A 27,301-nucleotide genomic window follows, 5' to 3' on the forward strand; every position below is an offset into this window, starting at 1 on the left:
TTTACCCGCTGTGTGTGTGTGTGTGTGTGTGTGTGTGTGTGTGTGTGTGTGTGTGTGTGTGTGTGTGTGTGTGTGTGTGTGTGTGAGACACACAGTGAGTCATCCTCCAGCAGAGCAGAGCTGCTCTCTGCAGCCTCGTGTTGTGTGTAGCTCTGTGTGAGTGTGTGCATGCATGTGTCAGTTCATACAGCAGATGTTGTGCATGTTAATTATGTGTGTAGATGACAGCTTGTGCACAGTTTAGCTGAGACCTCTGACCTGGTTTATATGGATATGTAAGGACCCGATCAGTCTTCACACTCTTCATGTTATTATATGACAAATACTTTGTTCATGGATGCTAACCACCAACATCGTTACGACAGTGCACACAGGCTGTGCTGCTGTTGCTACAGCGCTCCTCTACAGTCATGGAGCTAACCACAGACATTCAGCTGTCCTGTTCTTCCTACAGACAGTGAACTAACCACACAGTCTGCTGCCCTGGTTCAGCAAGCTAACCGCAGACTCTGAACCACATCCACTCGCAGCTGAACGATCTGGGACCTGGTCTGACTCCTTGGGTCTACACGCAGCGTGACGTGAGGCTCCGCAGCTATTTCATCCAGTTTTCATTTATTTATATCAGGAGAAATGGAGGAAATAGACATGCAGCTAGATAAAACACTTCCTGTCCCACATCTAAATATGTCTCTGGGCACAGGTTCACTCTGAAAGTCGACTTTTTTCCCTCTCTGATCTCAGGCTTCACCCCCATCTGTTATGCAAGTGGAGGATTTCTCAAATAAAGGTGCTCAGTCAGTGGGACGGTTAAAAATAACACCAGACTTCCAATTGGCTGGCAGCACGAGGCTGTTTCTGCATATTTAATGAGACACAAGGAGACGGGAGAGTGGAAGCGAAACATAATTCACTGTTGTGCGACCACATGTTATTGGCCGCCTGAGCCATCAGTTTAATATGTAGAAAGTCACCATGTGCCCTAACGACCACCAGGGCGCTGCGACTGCTCAGGTGCGAGTCGGGTCCACGAGTCACTGGAAAGACAACGCGGTTCTTTGGGAAACGCCAAACGTCCAGAAGAAGCTATAATTAATGACTGGCTCTCTTCCACAGCGTGTCTTTGTCCCTGTCTTCCTCCGTCACCCCCAACAGGAGGCAGATGGCCCCGCCCCTCCCTGAGCCAGGTTTCTTCCTGTTAAAGGGAGTTTTTCCTTCCCACTGTCGCCAAAGTGCTGCTCATAGGGGTCATTTGGTGCCGTATAAATAAAACTGAATTGAATTAAAAAGCAGTTTTTTGGAAGTTCTTGAAAATATTTCAGGGCCACCTCCAGAGCTTCCTGGGAGCTGAGAGAGGTTAACGTTGTCGGGGAGTCCTTGAGTAAAAAGTTCTTTGAGAGTTTAAAAGCTGGTTGGGCCGCTGCTCTTAACGTCCTACAGCAGAAAGTGTTCTCATGAGGGTTCTAGCAGTCCTTCAGACATTTCCAGTTTTTGTTAAACATGCAGCCTCAGGCTCGGGTTACTGGAAATACTGAATACCTATCAGAACATTTAGATGTTTCTGGCAAACGTTAACGACTTTGTGACATTTCCTGGAAAGAAATTACGATCTTGCGTTTGAGAGGTTTGCTGGGGAGATTTTAAAGGAAAAGAAAAAGAGTGAGAGGAGAATAGAGAAGGTCCCAGAGCCCCAGAGGAAGCTTACCAAGAGGGCACACCCAAAGGACAAAGCCAAGAGCACCGAGGAGTCTCTGACAATGTTTGAGACACTGTGAGGATGACCTGGTGGAAAGGAGGTCCTTAACAAGGCTCTTTCTCACATGTTTTAGAGGTCCTAGTAGAGAGGGGGGTTTCTTATCTGAAGAGGCTGTAGCTGTCCTGTAGGATGAGACTGTCCCTTTACCTTCTTCCAAACAAACTGAGTAAAGTTGCACCTACTGGGCTGAATGTGAAGATAAGAGCTCTTCCCTGGTCTCCTTTGAGCGGGGCCTTCGCTTCCTGTGATGTACACTAACATCCCATCTGACATCACACTCCGAGCTCCACCAATAATCTGGCATGAGGAAGAACAGGCTGTTTTCTCTGGTTTCCTTTTGGAAACATCCCACTCAGCGTGGGGATGCTCTGCCTGCTGGCCCTGATATCCACCCCACACGCATCTCACATCATCAGCGTGCTGCACTGTAATAATCAGTCCGCCTGCTGCTCCTGTGCCGCAGCACCACCAGGCACAGCCACACATCCATCCAACTCACATCGCCGCTCAGGGAGAGGGAAGGAGGGGGAGGAGTGACGAGCATTCATCTTCTCTGGCAGAGAGAGAGACGGGCGAGATACCGACAGCACAAATGGAGGAGGAGCAGGCAGGGAGAAAATGTTCATTTTCACATGTTATCATGTCAGGGAGCAAAGCAAGGGACACACAGACAGACCAGGGGACACACAGACAGACGAGTGGACACACAGACAGACGAGGGGACACACAGACAGACGAGGGGACACACAGACAGACAGATGAGTGGACACACAGACAGACAGACGAGGGGACACACAGACAGACGAGGGGACACACAGACAGACGAGTGGACACACAGACAGACGAGGGGACACACAGACAGATGAGTGGACACACAGACAGACCAGTGGACACATATAGACGTGTCCATTCATTCCAACGCAGATCCAATCATGCCAGGAAGTTTGTTTGTTATTCACTCCAGGCTCCTCCCACCGTCCACACGGGGTTAAACTCGTGGGCAAATCCAGACTGACCGCGGGTGTGAGTGTGAGTGCTGTGATGGATCAGACAGCTGTGACAGGCTCCACCCCCATGACCCTGACGACCTGGTCAGAAAACTGATGGATCGATGTTTTTATTTGTGATCAGTCAATAGATCATTTTAGTCATTACTCACTAAATGGATGTTTCAGCTTTGAATGCTTCGTGTATGATGGATGGCCTGCTCATATATACATGCTAATACTATGAGGTAATATTGTTCGTTAAATGATCGACAACTTGCGCTTCTGTGTTCGTACTTGGTGTCGTTGTTGCTTCTGCTCTACGTGTGTGTTGGGGACATGTTTTTGGTGAAAACTGTAACAAAGTACAGACACAATCAACAGTGCGAACACCGCCTCGGTCTGTGAAAAACTCAGTATGAGTGCAGTGAGTAACGCTCCTGTTAGCTGCAGCTACCAGTGAAAGAGGTAAAAACATTCAGTTACTTGGTGAAGTTTGTTCTTGAATACCTCCTCTCTCACTGACAGGAGGCCCAAGCTCACAGCCATTAACTGAACATATTCTGACCTGTATCTGAGCGTCCACCATTGTAACAGCAGGACAGAAATATAAGGACACAGTTGGTCCGCTTTAATCCACCCATGGTGGGCCTGCTGGAGTCTCTACACCTGTCTGCATTCTCTGAACAGTTTCTGTAGTTGCTTCGTCTTCAGAACATGAGGGACTGCAGCATTCTGTGCTTCACAGAGACATGGCTGACCCCACCGTGCCGTAACTCCGTCGGATTCATTCTTAATGAAGTTTTATCTAATCTAACGACATAAATCTCAGCCAAACCGATTTACTCAGGAACAAATCAAACACTGAAAAAAGCCCAACAATAACATTTTTAAGTTATCCGAGTGACTTATATATCATGTTTAACCTGAGTAGCGACAGACAGCGGGGGTCTGAAAACGATGAAGCCGGAGTCCGCTGTTCTCGACGGCTCCAGTGACCCTCGAGCTCCCAGCTAGCTATCGAGCTGGTGGGTAACAGACGTCTCCGAAAACGTCGGAGCGCTTTTGCAAATATGCGATATCTTGATAAACCGAGCAGATATTTGAAGTTTACACAGCTACATTCTCGCCTGAAAATATGCTAAAAGTTTATTTTGTGACCCAGAAAGAATCATAAGAGTAATATTAAAACTAACTAGCTGCCGCCATTGTTGGAAACTGGAGTTTGGCTGGGCCACGCTATGAATTCTGGGATATGGTGGGCCACGAAGGATACACCCGACCCATCCTTCAAATTCGGGGAAATGAAGGACGCATTTGAAGGAGGCGACGAATTGGGACAGCCTTCGTCGCTGTGACGTAATCGGCCTTCAAATGCGACCTTTGAAGGATGCAGCCGACGTTTTGGGACGCAGCTACAGTGTCTGGGCGCTCAGAGAGCGCTGCACAGTTTGCCTGGGATTCTAATTTAATGCAGTTTAATACAACTCTTCTCATTTCTGTATTTGTTTGAAGGCAGAGCTTTAAACTGAAAGATGCAGAAATCTGGGGTTTTCAGTTGGAGGGTGAAATTTAGCAACAGCTAGAAGAGCTTTAAGAGCTTTCTAATGTTTGACAGCTGCGGCACAGCTCAGTAGGAAGATGGAAGACTTTACACACAACTGTGGATTCACAATCAGCTGCTGCAACCTGACCCTGATGTTCAGTTACAACATTTGGTGTTGGTTAGCGATGACAACGTGTTGAACTTGTTCGCTCAGCTTTCGCCTCGATCACGTCCTGGTGGATGGAGCCTGAACGAGCCTGCACTCACATGCTGACAGCTTACATAAGCACATTGTACGCGATGTATTATTCTCCAAATCTGGCCTTAATCCTCACACTGGGAGAGATGAGTCTCCCCAAGGTGGGATTTCAGCTGCTGAAGATGAGGCGCTGCGATGCTGCGGCACATTTGCTCTTTCTTTGATCGATGCGCTCCTGAAAGCCCAACAGTTGATCCTCGCGACACACATCACATCTGCTCACCTTCCTCACTCAGCCAGCCCTCATCACTGCAGCTTTTTACAAGAATGCGTGCCATTGCACCCGTTTAGACTGTAGGGGACGATGGCTACTTGCAATATTATCTGCCCTGCTCACGCCAGTCCTGCAGTGAGGAATTAAAACGACCTCCTGTTAGGGTACCCGGGTCCTCGACCCAGAGTTTTGAGTTTTGCACTATTATTGAACTTTGGTTTTGATATTATTTATAATTTCTAGAGTTCTCTGTCTTATGGTTTATGTCTCTGTGTTGCATAGTTGCTCGGTCTCCCCTGTCTGCTGTGTCCCCTTGTCAATCCCGCATCTCTGTGTTGTTTCCTGTTTTACTTTGAAAGTCTGTGTCTGCTTTTGCTTCCTTTGTCACACCTAGCACTTTCCTGAAATGTAAATTCCTTTTGTGTGCTTTGCAGCACCTGGTTTTCCATCTGAGGAGGAAGAGTTTTGACTCCTCTCCCTTTGAAGCCACCAACTCTGATTGGCTGCCCTGTGCAGACATAAAGATGGAACAGCTGAGGTATATCTACCTGCTACCATCACCAGAACCACGAGCAGAGGAAGTATCCTGAAACCAAGCGTTTGAAGTAGTCTGACTCTCACAGGAAATATCCGTGCAGGTGACCCTGTCACCGGTGACGGGCTCAGGCTTGCATCTCGCACTTTGGGTATAACAAAAGTCAATCTTCAGATAAGGTAGTTGAACTGAAAGAGAACTTCCTGCAGTTTCTGAAATGGTGTTTGTTTAGCGTGTGGTTAAATACAAACCAGCCCAAATCTCACCCGTGAGCTTCATCGGTGGCCTGTTCGGGGGTTTAAACAGCACGGAGATGTGACTGCACGGCACACAGGGAGGTCGGTGTAAACGCCCCCTTCTGCCCGAGGCTCATTACGATGGATTAAATCTTCCACGAGACGTTTTCAGCACGACTACCTGTGCTCGTGCTGCGAGGCGCGCAGCTCTCCGAGCAGCTCGCGTGACTAAGTGTGCTCTGTAACGCTGATTCACGCACACACGGGATCTATATCTGTGTCAGGTGATGACTGAGAGGACATACACTTCCTCTGCCTCCGTATGAATCACAGCCGAACACGCAGTCACACTCACACACAAGATCAATGTGACACGCTTACACATGCATCACACGGCCTGTCAGAGGCTGTCTTACCTCCAGCTGAGGAGCACAAACCTCACAGGGATGCTCGGTGAATCTCTCAGAGATCACCCGCAGTGAAGGGGAATTTCGGCCTACCTAAATTTACCTGTAAGAATGAGCATGTGTGAGATTTGGATGCTCAACAGAAACATGGGAGCGCTAGAACTGCGATGACAGCTGACTCGTGTGCTGCAGCTCTGTCAGGAGGAAGGCAGCAGCGCTCGGCCCTCTTCAGCAGCAGCAGGTTGTTGTCCATAAAGACAGACACGATAAAAAACACGTGTAAAACATCTGTAGCTGTAACTTGGAGTTTCACGTATCAGAGATCATTTCTGACATTTTTCCATTTCTCTGCCCTAAATACAAGATAAGAGTAAGAGACATGAGTAAGAGAGTGTGTAACTGTCCCGTCACAGACAGGATTCAGTGGTGGGAACATCTGAAGTGCTGAGGCTTAGAAATGCTGCAGCTTCTCACTGCGTGGCCTCTCTAACCCATCAACACTTGACATGAGGAAAGCGACACCTGAGGAGTTCTTCTTCTCTAGGTTTACTGCCTCCTCTTCCTCTGGAGATGTTACTTCTCCTCCACTGCTCAGCACAGCCAAGCCCACCCAGAGCAGATCCGAGCAGACACGTTGGTTAACTTCTTCACCCAAATGTTTAGTGGAAAAGCAAAGTCATCACGCTGGCTGGTGGACACGCAGAGATGCTCACCGAGCCGTGATGCATCACTGTCTCTTAGGGCTGCCACAAACGATTATTTTGATAGTCGACTAGTCACCGATTATTTATGCGATTAGTCGACTAATCAGATCATCATCCACTGGACGTAAAACTACAGCTTATTGCACCAGCAGCATCTGCTCTTATATAACTATCATTAGCTCTGTCCCCCACTCGTTACCTGTATGAATGGCACCTGTTTGAACTCATCATCTGTATAAAAGACACCTGTCCACAGCCTCAAACAGTCAGACTCCAAACTCCGCCATGGCCAAGACCAAAGAGCTTTCGAAGGACACCAGGAAAAGTATTGTAGACCTGCACCAGACTGGGAAGAGTGAATCTACAATAGGCAAGCAGCTTGGTGTGAAAAGATCAACTGTGGGAGCAATCATCAGAAAATGGAAGACATACAAGACCACTGATAATCTCCCACGATCTGGGGCTCCACGCAAGATCTCATCCCGTGGGGTCAAAATGATCATGAGAACGGTGAGCAAAGATCCCAGAACCACACGGGGGGACCTGGTGAATGACCTGCAGAGAGCTGGGACCAAAGTAACAAAGGTCACCATCAGTAACACACTACAACGGCAGGGAATCAAATCCCGCAGTGCCAGACGTGTTCCGCTGCTGAAGCCAGTGCATGTCCAGGCCCGTCTGAAGTTTGCCAGAGAGCACATGGATGATACAGCAGAGGATTGGGAGAATGTCATGTGGTCAGATGAAACCAAAGTAGAACTTTTTGGTATAAACTCAACTCGTCGTGTTTGGAGGAAGAAGAATACTGAGATGCATCCCAAGAACACCATACCTACTGTGAAGCATGGGGGTGGAAACATCATGCTATGGGGCTGTTTTTCTGCCAAGGGGACAGGACGACTGATCCGTGTTAAGGACAGAATGAATGGGGCCATGTATCGTGAGATTTTGAGCCAAAACCTCCTTCCATCAGTGAGAACTTTGAAGATGAAACGAGGCTGGGTCTTCCAACATGACAATGATCCAAAACACACCGCCCGGGCAACAAAGGAGTGGCTCCGTAAGAAGCATTTGAAAGTCCTGGAGTGGCCTAGCCAGTCTCCAGACCTCAACCCCATAGAAAATCTGTGGCGGGAGTTGAAAGTCCGTGTTGCTCGGCGACAGCCCCAAAACATCACTGTACAGCTGTAAGTGTTTAAGGTATGTGCTAACTAAAAATAAAGACAAGATGATAGTTTATTCAATTTTAATGAAATTTGCAGATTGTTTCGGTAAAGTTTAATAAACTCCTTGCTATCTAAAATATAACAGGACACCGGAGTATATTCTCCAGCATCTCACACTTCAGATAATCAGCTGTCTGCTTGACGTTTATTCAGCTGTGTAAAAACTATAACTTTAATCTCAGCCAAACCGATTTACTCAGGAACAAATAAAATACTAAAAAAAAAAAAAAAAAAAAAAAAAGCCAAACAACAACATTTTTAATTTATCTAAGTGACTCATATATATTTAACCTGAGTAGCGAAAGACGGCGGTGGGTTTGAAAACAATTTGCCGGGAGTCCGGTGTTCTCACGGCGCTAGTGACCTAGCCCCCGGCTAGCTATCGAGCTAGTGGGTAACAGACGTCTCCGAAAACGTCGGAGCGCTTTTGAAAATATGTGGTGTCCTGATAAACTGAGCAGATATTTGAGGTTTACACAGCTACATTCTCGCCTGAAAATATGTTAAACGTTTATTTTGTGACCCAGAAAGAATAATAAGAGTAATATTAAAACTAACTAGCTGCCGCCATTGTTGGAAACTAAGCTGGGCCGCGCTATGAATTCTGGGACACAGCTGCTTCTTCTTCTTCGGGGTTTAACGGCAGCTGGCATCCTTTTACATGCAGTGCTGCCATCTTCTGTTTCAGTCCGTTATTACACTCTTAAATCCTGCTACTTATTCCTGCGTCTTTTGTGATCTTACAAAGCTTCAAACGACGCGTCGACTATTAAATCAGTCGTCGACGATTTTGATAGTCGACGTAATCGTGACTAGTCGACAAATCGTGGCAGCCCTACTGTCTCTGCACCGCTGCTCACGAACAGCAAGCCGCCAGCAGCAACACAAACACACCGACAACTGAAACCTTTATGAACTTAAAGGGTCTTAAATGTCCCACAGACGGCACAGCCCAGGTTCATCACATGGTCAGCCATTCAATTCCTAAATCCATCTGCGACTGAATTTTATGGAAAATGAGAAGCAAGCTGTGAAATTCGACATGGCCGATATGGTCCGTGGATTTTCAGTATGAGTTGTAACACGATGTGTATTTCTCCCAAGGTGCACGTCTGTTGCTACCTGGACCTTTTGTTGGCCACATTTGCACCTCTAACCCTCCCATGATGGAGCAGGACCAGCAGACTTCCACCAGAGGGGCTTTACTTTCATTTATACAGCACATACAGGTGAAGACCTGACAATAAGATAAAGAAAACAGAAAAAACCCAACAATCAGATGATCCCTATGAGCAGCACTTTGGTGACAACGGGGAAGAAAAACCCGTTTTTAACAGGAAGAAACCTCCAGCAGAGCTCAGGGAGGGGCGGCTGGTTGGAGGAAGACAATATGAAAACACACTGTGGAAGAGAGCCAGAGGTTAATATAACTGATGATTAAATGCAGGGTGGTGTAACAAAAACAAACACCCAGTGCATCATGGGAATCCCCGGCAGCCTACGTCTATTGCAGCATAACTAAGGGAGGATTCAGGGTCACCTGGTGCAGCCCTAACTATATGCTTTAGCTAAACGTTTGAAGCCTGATCTTGAAAGCAGAGATAGTGTCTGTCTCCTGAATCCAAACTGGAAGCTGCTACGACCTTAGAACTGCGTCAGCACTGTACCACTGTTACTGCTATATGGAAAGTAATCCTGCAGAGATCTGAGTGTGGAAATGTTGACACTTGCTGCGTACCGTGCAGCATGAATGTGCAGCATGCTGCCACGCTAAAAGACACGTGTAGTGAAGAAGAAGCTCAGACCAGGTCTTCATCTTCTCATATTTCTGAGCAGCAGACTTGAGGTGGTAACCCGAGTCATGCTGCTCTTTCTCCTCCTCTTCCTCCTCCTTCTCCGCTGCGCAGCCTCTTGACAGGAGACGGGAGGCGGGCCAACAGTGCTTCCAGTAATCTGCGGTGCTTTGTTCTCATTATGGCACATTAACACTTATTAACACAGTAAACCAACAGCTAATGGCTTGATAAACACAGGAACTCATCGGGAGGGAGAATGAGAGAGGGGGAGAGAGGGCAGGGGTGTTTTGTATGTGTGAGAAAATGCTGCACAGCTGGGAGACAAAGGTAATGATCAAACAATCATAATTAACCCCGACTGCCCAGAGAGCGTAGAGTAAGAGGTCAAATATGCACAGTTAATTATTTCCTCAAAGAGGAGAATATGCAGATTTCTATGTGGAGCAGCTCCTCTCCACACATGCTGCAGTCTGTTCAGAGAGCACGCTCTCAATCACGCTGGAAACAAGCCCAGACCAAAGCTTAACGAAGCCTAACCTAAACCTACAACCTGAGCCTAATCTTTACTGTAGCCCGAGCTTTAAGATAAGCCTGATCTCTCACCTCAGCCACTGATTTCATCTCGTGGTTTAGGCCAAGATCAAGACTGGATGAATCTCGCCCACAGGTGTGGCTGTTTCCAAGTTTCACTACACACCTGGAAGTGCACGGACTTAAATCAAAAGTCCTTCAATGCCAGGTCAGGGAGCTCCGTATGAATGTGAGCCAACCTCGCTCTGAACAAACGACCAGGTGTGTGATGTGCAAGGTCATCTACCAATCAGAAGGCTACTGGTTCAACCACAGACTGCTCTAGTCTGCTTGGGCACGATACTAAGCCCAGGTTACTCTCCAATGCATCGCAGTGTGAGTGTTACATAGACAGCAGTTAAGCACAGAAACAAGTGCTGGTATGGGTGTGAAGAGGTGAATATAGGAACCAGTCCATTTATGACAGTGCTGCACGGGCGAGCAGCTGGCCGTGTGATGAATATGAACTGTCCGAGCTCTGCACCAAAACTCCTGCATTCACCTTTGTTGGTCGTGCTGGCCACTTTAATGCACAGGAATGTATCGGCGTGTTTTTCCTGGACACTGAGAGAGTAGCTACATGATTTACATTTCAAATTGATCCCCACTGATCTTTTACCATCATCTCATCTGCAGTTTTACTTCCTGCCAGCTGTGCATGAGACGATCATATAGAGACCAAGAGTAAAGTATTTACAGCAGCCTGAAGCCTAAACTGTTGGCTCACACTTGGCACACTGAAACATGATGGAGACTAAGGAAAGACATAAGAACAGATCAGCAGATCTTCAGAGGTGTGCTTCAGTCTCTCCTGTGGTTCCCTTCATCATAATGTCACAGACACTCAAATGAGCCAAAACGTCTCCTGACTTCTGTGGAGTTTTGTCACCAGAGAGGAATCTGGGTCTGCTCGCTGCCTCCCTCCCCTCGGCCCCGGAGGACCTGGATTATCCCAAACTTCAGGATTATAGCTGAACACTAGCCGACTCGCTGCTCTTCATCCTCGACAACAAACTGCAGGAATCCAGGCAGCAGCCCAGATAAAAGAAAACGTGGAGATAATAAAGTGCTTGTAGGTGTTCTTTAGCTTAATTATATCTTTGATAGTGAAGCCTGAAGGAGCAGCGAGCAAAGCCTGACACCTTTGATGTGTTTCTGCTGCATGAAGCACAGACACACACATTGATGGAGTGCACAAAAACACATCAAAATGAAAACGTGTTTCAGAGCTATGTTTATCTGTAGTGTAGCAGATAACAAGCTTTCACACATTTGCACATCTGGAGCCATTAGTTTGAAAAATTCCATTAACCAGTTGAATTTTCAAACTTTCCAATTTAGCTGCATGTTAGGAAGCAGCTGTTTCATTACAGTGTGTCAGAGTCAAATGTTGCTCTTTATTTTATCTGATTTACAAACTCATCTGAGCTTCTTACTTTCACATAGAACAACAAATTTACAACAACACGTTCCACGTCGTACCACGGTTTCACTCATACAGCTATGCAGACTCTTTGTAGCACTGTGAGGCACAGAAGTAGCTTCTGCATTTAACATCCAGCGCATGAAGACTTCCTTTCCCCTGCAGCTCTCTCGTGGTGCACATCCTCTCATCAACTTCTTCTAGCAGGCTAACACGGACAGACCAATGACCCTTCACTGTCACACAAACGCACACTTTAGAATCACTTCATTCACTTCATTACTTAAATCACGCTGCTGTTATTGTGTATATATTTATTTATATTTCTTCATACATTCTTATATAGTTCTATATTGTGTATTTTGTTGTACAGTTATTTTATTTTCAACTTTAATTTATATATTTTATCTTATTCTCCCAGTTAAATTTACCCTTCATTCTAATTTGTGTTGTACAGTTATTTCATTTTTAACCTTAATTTATATTTTATTCCTTCCTAGTTAAATTTACCCTTTTTAATTTTTCATATTTATTTCCTATCTTATTCATAGCCTTTTCCTTTTTTGTTTTCTTTAGGTCACCAGCAGTTGTCCAAGCATTTCACTACATATCGTACTGTGTATGACTGTGTACGTGACAAATAAAATTTGAATTTGAATTTGAATTTGAATTTGAATCAGCAGTTAACCTGACAAGCATGTCTTTGGAAAGGTTCTTCTTACTGAAAGGGCAGCTGCTCATTTCATTGGCTAACTACACTCTCAGGTTCATAGGGTTAGTTGTCTCTGTGTCCTGCTCTCTCCTAGTTCAGCTCATGGTAAATGGCTGTAACTTATGTAGCACTCACACACTGAGTGCACATCTACAGAGCCTCTTTCAAAAAACTCATGTATGCATGGAAACAAGCAGGGCTGTATGAAGGAATTCAACTCTGTTTATCTATACAGCATCCAATCACAACAGCAGTCGCCTCAAGGTGCTTATATTGTAAGGTATGAGCGAGCACTGGTGACAGTGGGAAGGAAAAACTCCCTTTTAACAGGAAGAAACCTCCGGCAGAACCAGGCTCAGGGAGGGGCGGGGCCATCTGCTGTGATTGGTTGGGGCGAGAGAAGGAAGACAGGATAAAGACATGCTGTGGAAGAGAGCATTCTGGATTTAACAAGAAGCCAAAACAGGAGAAATCTGCTCTCTCTTTCTAGTCCCTGTCAGGACTCTTGCTGCAGCATTTTGGATTAGCTGAAGGCTTTTCAGTGAGTTTTTAGGACATCCTGATAATAATGAATTACAGTCGTCCAGCCTGGAAGTAATAAATGCATGAACTAGTTTTTCAGCGTCACTCTGAGACAGGATATTTCTAACTTTAGAGATGTTGCACAAATGGAAGAAAGCAGTCCTACATATGTGTTTAAGTTTCCCCTCACCCTTCGTGTTTCATGCTGCGTGTCTTATGTTATCAAGTTTGTATTATCATGTCTGTCTCATGTTTCCTGTTTTATTTTGAAGGAGTCGTGTGTTCTTTGTTCATTGTATTTAGTTTCACTTCCCTTGTCCCCTCATTAGGCTCATGTCAGTCAGCTGTTCCTCCATGTGTTCCCACTTCCCCTAATCACCCCCTTTGTATTTAAGTCCTCTGTTTTCAGTGTGTGATTGTCAGGTCGTCTGTTGTCCACGCCATGTTTCCAAGTTCCTTGTCTAGGTTTTTCTTATTGTTTGTTTAGATTTCCCAGTTTAGGTTTGTGTTAATTTTGCTTCAGTTTGCCTTGCCCTTTGTTTGTACCTTTTTTACCAGCCATATTAAACGGCTCGCTTTTTGTTAACATTCAAGTTTTGTTCCCTGTTCCTTGGAGTCTGCATTTTGGGTCCTTTTTTCAATTCATACAGTCTGCCCTCGCCAGACTGTGACACAGATACGGTAACAAAAAAGGCCTGAGAACTGTGTGATGTGGTTCAATATCTGTAGGAGGTTTGTCGATCAGCTAATGCCACCTCTGTCTCCAGGCTCGTAAGCCACTGGCAGCCTGCCTCACATGCTGGTGGAAATGCTGGTTATTAAAAGTAAAGCAAAGTGACAGTTTCCTGAGCTGCAAAATGAAGCTAAAGGTGAAGTACGAAAACATGCAGTTCCTCTAATGACCACTGGAGGCTTGCTCCAAACCAAATCGACCCCCACAGACTACGCAGAAATGTTTTCAGTTTTAAGAGTTAAGGATTAGAATATCTTATTGATTCCTGCATGATGTGGTTACAGTTTCTCTACGGCAATAACAGACTGAACTAAATCAATGAATACAACATATTACAAACAAACAAACAGAACTGAAGAAGCTTCTCGAATAAGAGGTGCAACTTAACGAAGTCCAGACGCTTTTCTTTCCAAGCTCCTTAGACTACGATGACCTGGATGACTGAGAACAGACAATAAAGTTACCAAATATAAGAATTAGCTCTAATATATCTACAAATAGCAAGATGATAAATATCCAGAGTATTACAGAGGTTAGATAAATATGAGTGAGATTTTAAACTGTCAAACGTTGTTTCTGTTGTTTGTCTGTAGAGGACGTGTAACTGCTGCACTGTGTGCTGTGCATCAGATGGAGGAGTTGTGCAGCGATAACCAGGAATGATTTCCTGTGTTGTCAGTGGTGCATTATGGGTAATCTCAGTCTCTCACTGTGCTCCTGTGACTGGCCAGCACGTCACAGAGTGTGTGGGAGGTGTTGCCTGACAGAGTCCAGCTTCATCCACACAGCTTTACTGTCCCTGTGATCAGTTTGAGTCTGTTGGCGCCTGCGACCCTCAGCCTGCTGTCCCAGCATGCAACAGCACAGAGGATAGCATCTTATTTGTTTGTTTTAAATTACTTACAAAACACAATGTCGCGGGATTTTAACATTTAAATAATGTTGGACACAAAGTCGCTCATGTCCTCTAGAAAACGGATAATCACAGATTTATTGTTGGGAGGAAACGTCTGCACCGTCAGGCTGTTTCAAGTGTTTACACTTCGTTTGGTTTAGGTTTGCATTTTAGGCAAAGTGCCTTGAAATCTATCTGTCACATAAGTGTGTGGTTGTGTGTTGAACGGTCCTGCTGCAGTAACTGAAAGTGTAACCAAAGATGTTTCACAAACACACAAACAGATTCTGTGTAGATTCCTGAGCAGTGTGAGGCTGCACTTGTATGAAGACGTACGTGGCCAGGAGAGCGTAGCAGGTCCAGACTTATGTTGTGTGGTTTGGGAACAAATCAGGTTCAGTGCAGGGAGAAGACAGTCCTCGCAAAGGTTTCATTAGAAACACACAAACTGAAAACCCACCTCCTCCAAACTCAACTAAACTCCACAATGATCAGTCAGTGCTGAGGATGAACACAACAGGTATCTGTACCAGATCTTCACTCCTCAGTCTGATTATGTATAGCTGTGTCCAGGCTAGCTTTAGCATTGGACCCACTGCACCGACATATTTCCAGCAGTCAGAAACTGATGTCGGTCCCATTTTACAGAAGGTGGTTTCAGTCGAGCAGCAGAGTCGAGCAGCAGCAGATACTCAAAAGCTAATTAATGAGCAATTATTTTAGACATTGTCTGAAAAACATCAAATATATCTATATTTACATATATAAATATTGCGAGTATAGTGTGAGTGCCTCCAAAAACAAAAACACTTACATCCTTCAGCTTTTTTAGAGATGACTTGACAGCGCTCGTGCTTGCTGATTGCTACTCACTAAATTAAATCCTCTTTATGTTCAACCCGGCCGATTGATTTTTAATCTCAGTTATGATTAAGAATCATAACTGTCAGGAACAAAACATGGATCTCACAAGAGACACCTTGTACCAGCTTCAGTTGGATTTGATCTGCATTAAAATAACATACGTATAGAAAGCCTGAAAACCGACTAGACCCACTCCCACCCACGACACACATACTCATTGTAAAATGTTCATATTTGCTCAAATCAGAAGATAAAAGGCAACAAAAAGCGTTCAGTCTGATGACTCAGTGTGCTTTTATGTTGTGCTCAGTCCTGCACATGGATCTGGACTCAGATTCTCCAGACTGTGTGAGTAAGTGTGGCGCCTGCAGTGAGCGGAGCGGCCTCCAGGAGGCGCCGTCGGCTCCTCAACCTGTGGTTTGGAGTCGTTGAGTGAAAAGCTGCCAAACGCAGAGCGAGTGTGCGGCAGACTGGCTGTTTGTGTTTGACCTTTTCCATCCAAATGAGCTTTAACTTCATTGTGCTGAGGAGAGTTTATGAGGCAGAAAATGAGCCCATATGGCTGTGAAATCAGATCAGTGTCACCAACAACAGATCAAACAACACATCTGACTGCCAGCGAGCACAGCAACAACAACACCGACTGACTGCAGGCTGAGCCGCGGTGACGATGGAGCCGCCATCGAAGGATGACAGCGGCTGACTCATCGGACGAACCGAGGTTCACACTTGCAGCTTCAGTGTCATCAGGCAGGTCCTGGACTAACGCTGGGGTCTGAGAGCTGCTCCTTCTAGCCAGTGATGCTGTAACTGTTCAAACAGTTTAATCTGGCAGTTCACCCTCTGAAGGAAACTGAAGTTTTAATCAATATTACAAAGATTTTCCAGCATATTTGGAATTTCTAAGGCACTGGGAGAGAATGTACTCTCAAAGGGGAAAATTCAATTATCCAATTACATGTGATTTCTATTGGACCGAATCACAACAAGCTGCTCTATGTTGTAAAGTAAAGAAGAGAACAGTGAGCAGGTAAGATCTTTGCTGTGTTTTGGTTGAAACTCTGCGTTTCATATATGTTTTTCTTAGAGATGGCACGATACCACTTTTTTAATGTCCGATACCGATACCGATATCATAAATTTGGATATCTGCCGATACCGATATGAATCCGATATAGTGTTTTTTAATCAACAAAACTGTTTTTTAAATATCTTGCTGCATTTTGTATAAGTTCATACTCAAGTTTAAAACAACAACTACACTAAAGCTATTCTGTTATACCTATATGCAAAAAGAAATATTTCATAGTTCAGCAATACTGATCAATCTAATAAACTTAAACCTACACCATCCTTCCTATTCTGGTATTTTAAAGAGTACTTAGCGTAAATATTAAGCAACCTAACTAATAGGGTTCCAACTCCCAGCAACAACAAAAATAAATAAATAAAAAATAGGGAACCACCCCTCACGCTCCACCTCATGATGCTTAATCGACGTAATCAACCTTAATTTGATGCAGTGTGAAAAAAATGCACAGAAATCAATTATTTTTCAAGAAATATTAAATAGATTCAACATCTTTCTTCAACAAAATTGCAGACTGCACAGATGGTACCTTCCCAAAGGAAAAAGTACTATAGCTTACTAGGGTATATTAGACTTAATAGTCACTATATACAGTAATTGACTTCTATTCATTTTACATCAAATTAAAACTTTGGGTGTAAGATTTGGATAATTATTTATTAAAAGCTAGACATTTTAAATGAGAATAAGAAAGAAAAGTATGTCTTTGTGCCCCCTTTTCCCTGTTAATGCCCTATTGGCCCCCCTGGCTACACTTTGCTAGATCCGCCCCTGCACAGTTACAGCCGTCAGCTGCGTAGAAAAAGATCCTCGAGTAGAAAGTAATATTAAATACATTCTAACAACAGCTGATCAAGCTTAAACGTGCTGCTGTTGTTCAGCCGCTGGTTTCCTCTTTCTGGTGCAAAGTGGGCCAAAAACAAAGAAGAGAGACGGAGTCCCGACAGAAAAGCCGATCAGCTGATCATTAAGCAGTTTCATGATTGAAGTAGCAGCGAGAAGAGGCAGTTGCTTGTTAAGCTTAACGCAGGAATGCTTTACAAACATTCAGAGATGGACTTACACACTTGCTTTACTTCTCTCGGGATAACTTTGTCGGAGATGAAATGCCTGGTTGCTAGCGAAGCTCCAAATGCTATCCAGACCACCGACAGGTCCCGCATGCCACAGCCGCTCTATCAGGTGATGCATACTGCTCCGACGTGCTAACGTTCTGAGGTGAGGTGCTTTCGTGATATTTAATGGATCGGATTACATTTTTTATTTTTCTCCGATATCCGATCCAGTAATTTAGGTCAGTATCGGACTGATACCGATACGTAATATCGGATCGGTCCATCTCTAGTTTTTCTCCTCACACAATTTTTGGCTTTTGTGCTCACATTCTTCTTATAAATGAGATCCAACCCACAAAGCAGAGGTCCAGCTAGCTAAGCTGGCAGCCTTTACATGCTGTAAGCTCTGGTCAGGACATCAGCAGCAGTAGCTGAGCCCCGTGAACAAACAGCAGCTGCTGCAGGGGGAAGTCCAGCTGCCACTGTGTTTCAGACAGATTCTACTAACTGTACACACGTCGTTCAGTTTTCATCATTTGGTCTGTTTCAAGCTAAAAGCAACAATTTGTTGTTGTTAGCACCGTGTGTCAGTGTGACTGTGTGTGAAAGCTGATGTGTTCAGTACACACTTAGATGGTTGAAACTGAACAAACGCTGAACAGCCGTGGTGTCATTTTTAAAACAACCATACCCACTAAAGGGCAGCACGGTGTCCAAAGACATGCACTTGTCCGTGGGTGTGAATGCGACCTGTCCAGGGTGGACCCCGCCTCTCGCCCTGTGACAGCTGGGATAGGCTCCAGCGCCCCCCTGACCCAGAAAAGGATCAGCGGAAGCGAATGGATGGACATCAAATAAATCCACAGTTTAAAAAGCTCATAAATATTTATCTCATAAAAAAGAAAAGGTCACTGCAGGGGGATCAGTGAACTAGGAGGGTCATGCTGTTTGGATCCCGCACACATCCATCTGCTCAGCGACCAGCATGCTGCAGAAGCGCTAAACTCACACTGCAATACACGTACAGAGCATCTGTGACAGGAAGATCTACATCCCAAAGGCATGTGGTGAAACAAACACGTGACTTCAGCAGGAAATTTCAAGTATACAACAAACATTCAGTTTACCTGCTGCAGCTGCAAACGATGGTCGTGGAACACAACAGACAAATGCGACACTTTCAAATAATGTAAGTCTGATCGTGGACAGCGTGCTGTAGTTTGGACCGGAGACACTGTCCTCCTTTCGTTCTCAAATTGAGCTAAAAGATAATCAAGTCTGAAATTAATTTTCTGTCTCATAGATTAGTCAACTTATCATTTGAGCTCAGCTCGTCCCAAAGCCTGTGTGGCAGAAACCAGCAGAACAATCAGGCCTCCATTCACCAAATGTTCCAATACAAACACACAGATGTTGCTACCTAATCCCCTTCCTGTCCTTCCTCCCTGTCCTCCTGCAGCCTCACAGCTTCTGTGCGCCCCGCAGACGCATCAGCACCGATGTAAGTAACATCGGCTGTGATGTAATACGCCTCCTCTTCTCTAATCTGTCACATATAAGATTACAGATAATCTGGGTGTGAGGTGACGTCACACGGTCAGACCCAAAGCAAACACACACTGTGCTGTTATTAGTAGGGAAACACACAGAAGACCAATGTGAACAGCTATGGTGAGCACTTTGATGCTCACGCTCCGGGTTATTTCTGCCAGTCCTCCAGGATGTCAGGGAACATGCATGCATGTCATAAGTGCTGCGGTTTGTTAGCATCTTCCAAACAAAAGAGAAATCCCACAGCAGCCTAAGCTGACAGCAAATCATGACTTAAACATAATTTAGTTTGAATTCTAGATGATATCATAAGATTATAGCAGATTAAATCTAAACGACTCACATCTAAAGTGTAAAGTTGCTCCACATGTTTACAAAGAGTCTCTTTTTCCTGGAAACCAAATGCAAAGCATTCATACATCTATATCATCTCTAGGAGATCGCCTCTGACTGGATCACCTCCAGACAATCTTCATTTCCATTCTATTCATCGATGGTGTCGAGACATCTCATCAACTGACGAACATCATTTGTCAACAAAGTAACTTCCTTCTGTTGTAAAAGTTACATTTTTCCATGAAACACCTGGCAGCTCCATTTGGACTTGTTTTTTCATTCTACATTTAAAGTCTACATTTTATTCTAAATGTAGACTTTAAACTTGAGAGCAGGTCCCAGTATGTTCAGGCTCAGCCCACAGAGACCAGCACTGTAGACCAAGGATGGCAAAGGGTTCTTATTTGAACTCTTTTCGAGCCCACAGATAATAAAGACGTGCTGGCCGAGGGGACGGGATCTGGATTATGGTGGTGAAGGAGAAGACATGACTAATGTGTTGGCTGTCCGTGAGGAGGATGTCCCGAGTGCCTCATGCTGCTGGGTCTCTATCTGACCACCTGTGACTGAGAGTGAAGGTCCTCATAAACACTTGTGGAGGCAGCGTCCTCACAACAAACAGAAATGACTGACGAGCACTAAAAACATCTGGATTTGATGATTTCTGCCTGTCAGTTCTCATGGTTCACTGTTGTACATCAGTAAATGTAAAAAGCTGATGGTACAGCCCATTTATACACGTGCTCACTTGTTCAACAGTCACCTGGAGTTTTCCCCTGTGTCACCGACACAGATGCAGCAGCTGGACTGTTTCTGGAAACCCACAGATATCATCACAGTCAGCACGAGTACAACAGAGAGCTGTGACAGCTGTTGTCTTTTCTTCTTGGCCTGTGTGAAGATGCATCAGCCTGGTGTGAACACACTGCTACTATAGCCATACCTCAGAAAACACATGACACATAGCTGTGAGTTATACGTGCATCCCCAAAAATACAGCTGATAACAGATATGGACTTGACTAATCAGTGACAGCCAATATGCTAATCCAGCTAACCAGCACTAGTGGTTCTTCTGCTTATCTGCATCACATATAAATAGTTGAAACAAAATCTATTTTAGACGACTCGTGGCGACTGGTTAGCAAAGCTGTGAATTTCCCTATCATTGGATATAAGACTATTAGATTAAACAGATTACACACCAATCCTAGTGATCCATATTTAGACAACAAGCAAAGATTAAATGAAAGAGTCAGCATCATATATGAGCCCCAGGGTGAAAAACAATGTGTTTAAAAGAATTAAAAGTTTTGTTTTATGTCAACAAATCATCTCCAGTTTTCTCACCAACATCACCGTGGTGATGTGCTCCTTTACACAGACTGTAAGGACCAAAGAACAGTTCAAACATCCTGGTTATTCGTAACTGACACACACTCACTCACACTCACACACACACACACTCACACTCACACACTGACACACACTCACACTCTTTGCAGTGGCGACCCCAGCACTGCTGGGTGTGAGCACGTCAAAGCTGAGGGTGTAGGTGTAATCTGTAATCAAATTACATTTATATCAAAGTATTTATCTACTATTATTATTATTATTAGTGATCACAGACCAAACAGTGAAGCCATTTATTGTTATTCAGTTATGAACAAATAAAGTATTAGTTGTTTTCTTTCATGTACTTTATGCGATTGGTTGACCTCAGGTCAGAACATGTGACAGTGTGTCCACAGCACGCTCTCATCCCAGCGTGCCACACCGACGGCTGTGACACACGTGCTGCAGGGGATAGCGCTCTGGTCTAAAACATCTGCTTCACATCTCATTTATTACCTAGAGTCAACAAGAACATGAGTGCGCTTCACAAGCAACAACCCACTGCTGAGAAATGATGTGCAAACTGGCCTCTTTTACACAGCATCTATGACGCCGCGACACGCAGCAGACACACGATCGTGCTCTCAACACCATCACACATGTTTGCTTGGATATGAGTAAAATTGCTGCACAACAACCATTCTTTTGTTGTGAGGTTTTTCAACAGTCTGCTGTCAGCACACTGATAAACAGGTACGTCCTCTTCAGATGCTCCAGATGATTACTGAAACTACCATCTGATATCTACAATTACAACAAAATCTGATCATAATATTATTCCAAGGTCATGTCAATACTGGCACTGACAACACCAGCGATGCTGACGCACAACAGTTTGTAAAACTCTTAAAAACAGCAACCCACCCATGAGAAGGTCACACGCCTGATCGATCTCTTCCACAGGCCTCGATGTCACAGTCACACATTTCCTAAATCTGCTGTCACTGATCGTCATTGAATATTTTCATAAGTTTATTATTTATCTGCCAAAACAAGAAGCAGTGGCTGCACGGCTCAAACATTCACCAGCACTGTGAGCGTGGACGATGACCACAGCGCTCCTGTTCATGTGTGTGGTCGTCGTCACTGTTTGTACTTTTTTCAGTAAGAGTAATCTAACTAATTACTATTTCTATCATTACAACGCTGTTACCGTTATTTTTCAACAAACAGACGACTGAAGCTGTGTTCAGCTTACTGCACCTTACATCAGCTGCACAGAAGTAGCTGTAAGTAATCTGGGCGCTGCAGCTTTAAGCAGCTGCGTGCTCCCGCAGGCGGGGATCACTTTCTGCCCGACGACCACTTTTTTAAAGGTGAACTGGGGAAATCAATTATACCCTGGACCCCAGAGGGTTAAACATTTTTTTAAAGTAACGCAATAGTTACTTTTCAAGTAATTAATTACTTTTAGAATCTTGTAACTCAGTTACTAACTCAGTTACTTATTTGAAGAAGTAACTAGTAACTATAATGACTTGCCTAACACTGTTCAAATCGCTCTACACAACGCTCTACACTTCTCAGGTGGAATTCTTCGGATGTTATTTGTCAAACTTTAATAACCTGAGAACACTTTCTGTAATGATGTGTTTTCATATCATATTTAGCAACAGATTATTTTAATCATTCCTCTGTTTTATTCTTTGTTGTGTGTTTGAGGTGTAACATGTTAATGATGCGCACAGTTAGGCAGCATTTAAAGGTTCATGATGGATGAGTGTGATTGGTTACACAGCTTTTTACATGAAACAGTCCTCAAACTGAACTTCTCAGTGTTAAACTATTCCGTTAGTTTAGGTTAGCCAAAGGGAATGATAACAGAATGATGTGACTTTCTTTGGTTAGTTTGGATATCTGGGATATATTCACCCCAGCATAACGGACAATTATTTATCAGAGAAACAACAAGAACTGTGAACTCTGAACAGCCTGAGACTGGTGACCGAGCTGATGAAGTCAACAACAATATGTCGTGTCTGCTGCTAATGTACAAAGTCATTTACTGGGCACTGATGCTTGCACTCAACTACCACACTGTAAATACTGTTATATTATATGATACTGTTTGACTTTATACTTTTTACTTTATATTTGATACTGTTACTACGTTTACTATGGTTATTATGTTACTATGCTGCTTCTTGTTTTATTGCTGCTGGCCTCTGTGAGCTACCACACAAATTCCGTTGTATAACTACAATGACAATAAAGTTCTTTATCTTTATCTTATCTTCTTTTTACTGAAGTAAGAGGGGACTGAGTTTCACACAGACCTCTGCACGAGAAGGCTTCACTTGGTTTATACAGTCTATGGGAAAAAACTGTATTGTTTACTGATAATTATACAGACAGGGTCACCGAAAAATACAAAAGTAATGTCCATGCATCCATCCATGCATCCACCCATGCATCCATCCATCCATCCATCCATGCGTCCATCCATGCATCCATCCATCTATCCATCCATCCATCCATCCATGCATCCATCCATCCATGCATGCATCCATGCATCCATGCATCCATCCATCTATCCATCCATCCATGCATCCATGCATCCATCCATCTATGCATCCATCCATGCATCTATCCATCTATGCATTAGGGGTGCAACGATATTCGTATCGATATTGAACCGTTCAATACAGTGCTTTCGGTTCGGTACGCATATGTATCGAACAATACAAAATTTGTAATTTATTTTATCAACTTTCCTTCTGAGATGCTGTCTGTGTTGAGCGCTCAGTGAATCTGTGTTCGACTACTCCGCCTAGGCTGCACTGTCAAGTGCAGATCCACTGAGCGCTCAACACAGACAGCATCGTCAGAAGGAAGAGCGCAGGGCAAGCTAGCGAGACAGAAGTTAAGCTCTCCTTGCAACATGGCAAATTGAACCTCCCCCACCCTCATTCAGATCTGGTGTTTGGAATTATTTTGGTTTTCATGTGATGTATGACCCTGAAGGTAAGCGAGTCATGGACTAAAGTAAAACAGTATGTTGGATGTGCCACACAATGCTCAATTACATGGGTGGGAGCTAGTGTGTTAGCGCAGTTAGCTCGTTAACGTGTTGGCCGTCTAGCCCCATGCACGGGGCGATCGGCGGTAGCTCGTTAACGGAGATTTGCCCCGTGTTGTGGCGTTAAGGTCATTTTAACGAGGTTAACCTGAAAGCACTAGTGGGAACACAACGAATATGACTGCACATTTACGCCGACATCATCCTAGTGCAAAGACAAAAACAACAAGCATGCTACTAACTTTAGCCGAGTCATTTAGACAGCTGTTAGCACATGATTCTCCTTATGGGGACCTGATATGTTTAATATGCTGCTGAGAATATAGCCCAGAAGAAGCGTATAGTATAGCTTTTATTTTGGAAAGAGCCATTTCTCTGTAATAAACTCTCTTTTCCAAAGATGAGTGATTCCTCAATCAGATACAGGGCTCGCAAAATCGCTAGCCCGACGTCCTGGGGCTAGCGATTTTTCCAGTCAGGCTACCAAAATCTATCTCTTCCCTGCCCGTCGGGCTATTGTAGGAAGGAAAAATATATGTCAATGCTTTTGCATTCTTTCGGAAATGTAGCTGGGTAATTATGTCATTGGCAACGGTGAGCCACTGTCAATATGTGACATATTGAAATCGCGTTTGAATTTGCGCTTGTTTTTTTGCTTTCACTTTGCAATCGTGCGAACTGTGTATAGAGAGCGACAGCACTGATCTGTGAGTGATGATAATTTGTGCACCAATTCCTCTGACATCGTCTTATTAATCGTTAGCTTACTATGCAAACATGACAAGTGAAATCTCCCGCAGCAAGCTTAAACATGTGAGAGGTTGATCGCGCAGAGAATCGCTGAGCTTATGTGTGTGTGTGTGTGTGTGTGTGTGTGTGTGTGTGTGTGTGTGTGTGTGTGTGTGTGCGTGTGTGTGTGTGTGTGTGAGTGCGCGTGTAAAAGCAGCAGGATATATATTTGACTACGATGACCTGGATGACTGAGAACCTTCACAGACAGATATATATTTTAGTTCTGCTGAGCCAAATAAGACAGGTCAGGGTGAAGAAGTGACAGCCAAAGAAAAGCTTACCACAAAACGGAAAAGTTATGACAAATCAGACTATAAGGCAAAAAGAAAGTGCAGCTTTATGGTTTCATGGACAAAAGAATTTCTGTGGCTGCAATATGACGAGCTAAATAACCAGGGCTGCACATAAGTGGTCCGCAGGTGCGCATTCGCTGTCAAAATAAAAAACACGCACAAGGGTTAGGGTTAAATTTAAAAACTGTACTTTTGAGTTAAAATATATATTTATAATTTTAATAAATGACAAATTAAAAAGGCATGAACATTTTTTTTGTATCGAAAAAATATCGAACCGTGACACCAAAGTATCGAACCGAACCGAACCGTGAATTTTGTGTATCGTTGCACCCCTACTATGCATCCATCCATGCATCCATCCATCCATCCATGCATCCATCCATCCATCCATCCATCCATCTATCCATCCATCTATCCATCCATCCATCCATCCCATGCATCCATCCATCCATGCATCCATCCATCCATGCATCCATCCATCCATCTATCCATCCATCCATGCGTCCATCCATGCATCCATCCATCTATCCATCCATCCATGCATCCATCCATCCATCCATCCATCCATCCATGCATCCATCCATCCATCCATCCATCTATCCATCCATCCATCCATCCATCCATCCATCTATGCATCCATCCATCCATCCATCCATCCATCTATGCATCCATCCATCCATCCATCCATCCATGCATCCATCCATCCATCCATGCATCCACCCATGCATCCACCCATCCGTTCTCTTCAGCTTATCCTTGTCAGTGTTGCGGGGGGGCTATCATAGGGCGCGAGCAGGGTGCACCCTGGACAGGTCACCAGTCTGTCACAGGGCTAACACAGAGACAACCATTCACACTGTAATCTAACTCACGGGTTTGTGATGTCACTCTGTCAATCACTAATCACTGCCAGTAAACATACCAGCTAATCCTCCATGACCAACATTTATAAAATGGGTTAGAAAATGAGTGTGTGGGCCCAAAAACTCCTCAGAGAAGAGTTTGCTGAGGTCAAGACCAAGGACGAGTTTCCATAAACCTCTACAGGAAATAAATGATGGCCACAGAAAAGAGCTTTAAAGGGCGCCCACCTGGGCTTCAGCTTTCAGGCTCTGAAGGTATGGTTGTGTTTTATGCTGAGCACAGCCATGTGTTTTTACAAAAGTGAATACATACGGATCCACTAGTGTCCACTGAGCGTCCACGCTGACCTCCACATGCTGCATTTTAGTATTTCTCTGCAGCACACTCACACACTCCTGCTGCATGTCTCATGCACTTACACACAGTACCACACACCTACTGATGTCACAGAGATCTTTGACTCGACACAGACATATCAAGGACTAACATGTTTCTGACATGTGGACATGTGCTAAACTAATGATCTGGTCACTCTGGCCGTGGCCTGCGCTGAATCATACATGTTATTAATCTCTGGCAGATGGCTCCGCCCCTCCCTGAGCCTGGTTCTGCCGGAGGTTAAAAGGGAGTTTTTCCTTCCCACTGTCGCCAAAGTGCTGCTCATAGGGGGTCATGTGATTGTTGGGTTTTTCTCTGTGTGTTATTGTAGGGTCTGCATTACAATATAAAGCACCTTGAGGCGATTGTGCTTATTCGGTGCTGTATAAATAAATTGTATTAAATTTCTGTGGTCAGACAAAGATGGAGATGACTTGTACATTTGAAATCAAAGTAGCTTGCTCGCTATAAGCTCAGTGTGGGGTATTATCACTTATGATTGGCTGGCTGCACTGACATGTTGTAATAGTATTTCATTTCATAAAATGAGAAAACACTGAAAAGTGTAGGACTAAACTCTGGTTACCTGGCTGTAAAAGCAGGTCAGCGATGCTGCTGTTCAGGGTGCAGCCTAGCACAACCATCAAAATACAACTGTTGGCCATTACATGCTTTGAATTGGGAATCAATGCTAAAGGCCAAAATGTAAAAGTCAAATATAAAATTATAAAATAGACATTGGAAAATGCAGTTTTGTAAAAAGGGCATTTATAAAGTAAGAGGCTGAAACAGCAGATGCCTGAGCACCAGCACACTGTCTACGGTAACACACTAACTGTATTTACTAAGAGCCACGACACAGAAATAAGCAGATCATCAGCAGAAAAACAACACAGTATTATAGTACATGCAACTTGCTTTCTACTGGAGGACCAAAGTATAGCAGGACACAGTTATGACACCATATTACACCAGAATATGTGAAATGTGCAAGTAAGGCAAAATAAGAAGATCCGGGTTTGTGTACAGTAGAGGAATGGCCACCGTGCAGGAGCTGGGATGTGTTACAGTAACTACAGGAACGAACCAGCAGCATACCAGTAAAAGAACCGGCATTTCCAGTCATTTCCAGTGCCCGGTCA

General features: G+C 44.3%; 1 protein-coding gene across 2 annotated transcripts in view; it reads right to left on the bottom strand.

The window, feature by feature from the left end:
- LOC120744580 (MAM domain-containing glycosylphosphatidylinositol anchor protein 2-like) overlaps nt 1–27,301 on the bottom strand; it is a 138,164-nt gene that overhangs the window by 109,377 nt on the left and 1,486 nt on the right. The window lies entirely within an intron of this gene.

Source organism: Simochromis diagramma, unplaced genomic scaffold, assembly GCF_900408965.1.
Source record: "Simochromis diagramma unplaced genomic scaffold, fSimDia1.1 OVJJ01000426.1, whole genome shotgun sequence".
Taxonomy (NCBI): Eukaryota; Metazoa; Chordata; class Actinopteri; order Cichliformes; family Cichlidae; genus Simochromis; species Simochromis diagramma.